The sequence below is a fragment of the Pinus tabuliformis genome, chromosome 6 (assembly GCF_031772625.1).
Source record: "Pinus tabuliformis cultivar Carrire ecotype Pingquan chromosome 6, CPIR1, whole genome shotgun sequence".
Classification (NCBI taxonomy): domain Eukaryota; kingdom Viridiplantae; phylum Streptophyta; class Pinopsida; order Pinales; family Pinaceae; genus Pinus; species Pinus tabuliformis.
The window spans coordinates 1,207,525,367-1,207,532,135 of NC_142292.1; positions in this window are offsets into that span (position 1 = coordinate 1,207,525,367).

The following is a 6,769-nucleotide window of genomic DNA, read 5'->3' on the forward strand; positions in this document are numbered from 1 at the left end:
TTTTTTGCTTTAGATGTTGATGATGAGTTTGAATATGACTCAAGCCATCTACTTTTACCAACAAGCATATGATGAGAATATTTGAGATGCTGGCAAAATGAAAATGCATCATTCTCCACATAAGGTCCATAACCTTTGTTTGAACCATGCCCATAATATGGCTTCACTTCGAAGGTATCCTTTGAAATCAATGGAGTGGAACTCTCACCAACTTGTTCCTCAAACACTTGCTGCAACTGAAGGTGCATATGCCTCTTCTCATCTTCAACAATTTCAAGCATTCTTCTCAATTCAACATTCTCCATTCGAAGAGACAAATTCATCTCCTATAGATCTTGGAGAGTCTCCATCTTTTTTCCCATTACTGCAACTTGGTCAAAACCAACTCTGATACCAATTGATCTGAAATTGGGAGGACAACTTCCTCTTCCTAAAAAGTGATCTTCCTCTGACACTTGGCAAGTAAAAATGGGTCTTATGAAACACAAGTTTTAAAGGTCTCTTAAAGGTTAATACGTTAGTTTACATGGGAGTGTCTAAATAAGAACATATCATCATTTAACTAATAAAGAAATTCCATAAGAGAAACAACACAAAATTTGGTGACGAAGTTCACCCCTCTTGGGCTACATCTATGGCCTACTAACCCAGCTAGACCGCTCCATATATTCAGTGAAGAAGAGTATATAAAATTTACTGACAATATGAGTGGCTAGTTTCCCCTTTAAGGAAATGTTCTCCTGCAAATAACTCTCACTCTAAAAATCATGACAACCTACAATCAGTCATGAAACAATCAATAAAAAAGGGTTCTCCTACAAAGACCTTGTACTCCATCTAAAAATGAGCATACAAGTACTACAATTCCACATTGAAGTACAAAAAGATAACTTTTCTCAACAAGACATAGTGAGAAAATACAAACATGAGTTGTACCATACAAGTCATAACTGCTACAGTAAACATCAGAAGGCTAGAAAATCCCTACAAGGTCCTCTCCATGCTCAAAAGACTTCAATAACTATCCAAAACACTGATTGATCATGACACCCATGGACTCAAATCTTAAAAAAGTCTCTTTAGATGTGCTCCAAAAACCCCTATCTGGCCTCTTCTTGAGCTCCAAAAGGCCCAAAACTCATTCTGTTATGGTTCTCTAAACCATTTTCCTACTATCCATCCTACAAACTAGATAAACCTGCAAACAGAGCGACAATTCTGCCCTGAAATCCACTTCGGAGGTGACAATTTCGCCCGCCAAAGGTGAAAATTATCAGATCTTTTAAATGCTCATTAACCCCCATGAGCACAAAGTCAGGGCCACATGGGCCATAAGGTTGAGGGTTGGGCTAACTACATGCCCCCGCCAATCTTGGCGCTTCTTTCTTCGAGATGTTGGTCGCATGGCAACTGATATGGTGGGGGACTGGGGCTAACCGCTTACCCCCGCCGCTAGAGATCCTGGTGGTGGTCACATTGAGTGCCAAGAACCAAGGACCGGCGCTACATTCCCTCACCCTCCAGCGTAACTCCTTTACTTTGGTCACATGAGTGGAAATGGGTCCCACGGCTAGGGCCTACAATTTTCCCCCTTTGTTGAGCACTTCAACTCCTTCGCGCTCGGTCCTGTGGGAGGTCCCATGACCAAGGGTTGGGGCTTGTTGGGTGTGGAGCTTGATAATATTCTTTATTAAGAGGTATCGCCATGTTGGACCCTAGTTCGTAACGGGGGGGCAACGTCGCTCATTTGATCGCCGTTAGGGGGGTCCAGGGCCCCCAAAGCTAAAAATAGATGTAAAATTACCTTGTAAAATATTGTAATTTCATTGTCAATCTGAGTTGTTCATTAGGTGGATGATCTAACGGTATAAGTTATGTTTAATTTATGGTTTTTTTCCCTAGAATGAAACCCCTCGCTATATATGAGGGAATTGTATTGTGGCTGTGTATATGTATATTCTGAGTGAGAAAGATAGAGGAGACTGTGTGAGAGCGAAGAGGAAATTACATGGAATCTATTGCAGGTTGTATCTCTTCATTTTGTTGGATAACATAAAGGAAGGACTAACTCTTTCGTCGTGGACGTAGCCCAAATTGGGTGAACCATGTATGTTTGTGTCTCTATTATTTTATGTGTGTTTCTATTTCTGCAATATTTTATTTGTTCCATTTCTCTATAATATATAATTTTATAACAAGGATTAATTCCTAGCTCGCTCCACCGAGCGCACTTTCCACTTGTCGATGGTCTTATGGACATACACTGTGACCAGGGGTTAGTCCCCACTTTATGCTCTGACACTAGGCGTTGTGGTCATATGGCCATTACCATGACCAGGGGATGAGGCTGGTACTTGCCCCTCTCTACTACGCTCCTACACTAGGTCTCATGGAGAGTGACACGACCAAGGGCTAGGGCTAACACTCGGCTGCTTTCCCCATATCTGAAATTATATGTGGAAAATTATATGGGTAAGAAACAACTTGTAAGTGAGATGATGGAGGTCTGGATTGTGTTGTGGAAGGTCATGCATTCAATTCATGTCGAGACCTCACAGCCCATAAACAAATTTTTGACTAGTGTGGAGGCGCCATGTGGCAGCCTCCAATTGGGCCACCAAAACACACTGCAACCAATCAAATTCGACCAAATCACACTTGTACGTGGCTACCACTTAGCAAGACAGGATTGGTTCATACGTTCCCAGTAGATGTGCTGACATCAATGGTACATCTTCCCAGTTAACCAACCCTTAAATATTTTTAGCTATTGAGCCAAACAATCATAGCATCATAACTTTGTCATACGACACATATTGAGGCGAAACAAGTGTCGTTGGAATCAGAACAATGAACACTACAACTTGACACTAGTTTTGAATTATTCTGGGCACTTTAATTTTTGAGCAAAATTTTGATCTTCGGATTAGTCTACACCAAGGATTGAATTTTGAGCCTACTTTGGGTATGATGCAATGGGAATCCATCGACGAGTGGAGGAATTATGATAAAAGGTGGGAGGAAATGCCAAGGATGAGAGAACATAATTTAAATTGGGTTCAGGACTAGTGGAAACTACAACATTGGAGGCTGCCTATTAGAAATTCAATTCACTATGGATTACTTCTTCTACTTTCTTATTGCTCTTCATGGCAATGATTTTGGAAGCTACAAGTTATATGGTTTAGGTGGAAACTATGTTTTAGCAACTAGCTTGTAGAGTCTCTACCAGTAGCATGTCATTAGAAACATCCATATTTCAAGTCGACAAAATTATAGTAGTGTGTTGTGGTTTCAATAGTTCTAAGGCAAGGCTTGGACGAGAAACAATTCAAAACTATGGTCTCAAGATAAACCTAACATGCATCGATTTGATAATGAATTTTTCTTTTTCAGTGGTAAATTTTAAATTGTTGTTTTTAGGAATATAGCTATTGTGTTAGTCCCTCAACTTACCAACGAATTTATGTTTTATTTTGGTGTTTCTTGTACTTCCCCTATCTAACTTCTAGCTCTTTTTCACTCTTCCTCTTCTACTATATACTCCCTCATGGTCATCCCTCTTTGGTCCCATCTTTGGTTTTCCCTTTCCCCTCCCCTGACCACCTCCCTCTATACCACCTGTACTTTTTGTGCCTTCCCCCTGAAGATCTCTAGCTCTCCTAGGCCTCTCTTTTATTATTTTGATACATCTTTACTTCAAACCTCACTCTCCCTATTTTCACCCTGTTAACTCATCCACGGTATTTGATGGCTAGACAAAGACTTCCAATAGGATGTAGAGGTGGAAGAAGGGGTAGAGCAAGCTCATGTATGAGCCCAGACTCCCCTCCAACCTTCCTTGCAATATGAAGCCCAAACCAATGCAAGATAGGCTATGGATTATTATGTAAATGTAATCACATAAGAGAAGAGCCGCTCTAATGGCTCAGATTGATTAATGTATTTCCCAAGTGCACCACCAATATTTCTAAAAGTAGTATCATTCCAACAATGTAAAGGAAAAAAGGGAGCTTTACCCAAACAGGTACAACAAATGGGACATCAGTTTTAGGGTTAAAAATATAGACTCCATCGATCTAGATATAACCCTTGGCCCCCCATGAAGTAAGGCACACTTCAAAAGATCATGTCTCAATCATCCTTGTTCTCAAAAAAGAAAGTAAAGAAGACATTTTCATTAGAAAGTCAAAGTGACAAAACCATTGATAATGGGCTTCTATTTTTTTTTCAACCCACAACCTCACAGAATGTGGGGAGGGATAAATCCCCATGAATTATCCTACCAAGCCATGTTCAGCCAGTTGTAGGGCTTGTGCTCTTTACTGTGGCGCATAAACCTCGAACTTTGGAATTTCTTCCAGCTTCTTGACAAAACAACGAGGATTTTCCTTCTAGTACCATGACCTATTTGCAACCAATGATTTGAAAGCAGTGATATTCATAGCATGGGGAGGGAGTGAAGGTGGAGACCTGCCCGATCCGACCATCTATCCATAGAAAAAGTGTTGTATCCACTAAAAGTCTCAGAGTTGTAGATACCCCAATGTTGCTAGAATGCTCTCCCATGATTGTCAATATTAGGTTACATAATTGGTCTAATTGTATTTATAATTGAAGCGATAGATCGGTTTCCTTGATGATAAAAAATGTAAAAAAATTGAATCTTTACTACTTCTCTAGTTTTCCAACTAATAAACCAGTAGTAAAAGGAAAGTAGTCATGTAATCTTCTTGTCATTCTCAAAATTTAATATAAACTGCCAATCTTACAAAAACAAATAGTGCAACATATAAATTAAAAGACACATAAACACCAATAGGCATCAAAACACTTACCTCATAATGTATCTCACACTGCCAAAATTAAGAAAATCATAAAAATTAAGTAAATTATAACTTTATTTTAAATTATTATTATAATTAATTATAAAAAAGAATTAGTATATGCGCTAAACATATATACATTTAAAATAATGTGTACTGAGGTTCTTAACCATGGAGAATAATATGTAAATACACTTTGATACAACATCATGGGTCAATACCACTGTTTACTAATATCACATGTCCAAAAAACCATATTTCTTGTTCATGGCATTTTTTTCTAATTAATCAATTTACTTAAAGGGAAGAAATGACAAAACTACTTTGGAGATAAATATCAATCTTTGATGTGTGACTACTACTAAGAATATTGTATAATATTACTTGGAGGTTAAATCCCTACCATCCACCTAAAAAGTGATGTTAAATGTAGTGAAGTCTCTGCCATATATATATATATATATATAAAGAAAATTTGATTTTTTTTTTTGTCAAATCTAATACAAGTAGGAACATCGGAATTTATTTAGTTGTGTTGTTTCCATTGCTCGACAACCCAATCTTCAATATTCTTGTACATAACTTTCATATCTGCAGCAATAAGGAAGCCAAATCATAAGGCTAACTCCTTATACTATTTATCTATAAACGTAATAAAAATAAAAATCATGATTTAAAAATTGACATTGGATATCTATGTAGTATTAGGTTGCTAGTTCTGTGGAATCATGTTATTTGCAACGAGCACTTTGCCAAGGGCAAGAGTTGTCAAAAAAATAGAGAGAGGATCATTGAAATGGTAGCTCAAAGCCCAATTGGCATTTGCATCAGTTTCCATGAATTAGAATTTGCTTGTATAATTAAAAACATAACATGTAGAAGTCAAATATTTTTGTTTTGTACACCCAATAGAAAAACAATATAGAATAATCTTGTAGAAAACATCTCCTCCATTAGTTATGCTCACTTAAGATCGCCGTCTCCATTTTGGTGCTTGATAATGAAGGAAATCCAATTAGTTTGGCCACCAGGGTCGAGGTGGACCATAATATTCGTCCTAGGATATTTGTAAGGCACCTTGAAATAATCTCTCTCTCTCTCTCTCTCTCTCTCTCTCTCTCTCTATATATATATATATATATATATATATATAACAAAATTTTCCAATATTCCTCCCAATGTGCGACATAAAACCTGCAAAAAACCATTGCGTAAATATGACATATGGCATTGAAGACATTATGATATTGTTGAATAGAGAAAGAGAAGGGGAAAATGGATTAGAGTACTTGGTGACCAAAGAAGATACCAAAGATTTTAATGTCTATTGTATTTAGTGCTTGCAAGATGACAAAGCTTCCGTTCACACTTGCAACAATGAGCACGAATGATGGGGAAGAACAAAGTAGGAATAGAAAGTCTAGAGGTGGAGCATCCTGCGGGTTCAAATTACACGATACCTTTCAAACAAGTTGTTTGATATTGCATGATTCACATGCGCGAAGGATAGTTAGCTTTATTGTTATGGGAGATGAGATGTAGGCTTGAGGTCCATAACGAGTTAGTTATGAGTATTTACTTGACCCATTTTAAAGAAAAAAATCGTGAGTCACTCACTCATCTATTACTTAACAAAGCACTCACAATTTAGTTAACAAAACACTCACAAATTTTGAAAGTTAAGAAATTGGGATTAAATTGGGAGCGGTGACACAAGCGATGTTAGTAAGTGTTAAGATATTTTGAAAATCCATGGTGAAAATATATTTTTAAGGTTGAATTTTGAAAATGGTAGTTAATTATATGTATTAATTGTAACAATTTCCAAAAATCTCTGCAAAAAAAATAGTGAGACATGTATTAATTGTAACTGTTTCCAAAATTATTGCAAAAAATGTATAATTGTAACTATTTTTAGAAATCACTGCAAAAAACAGTGAGAC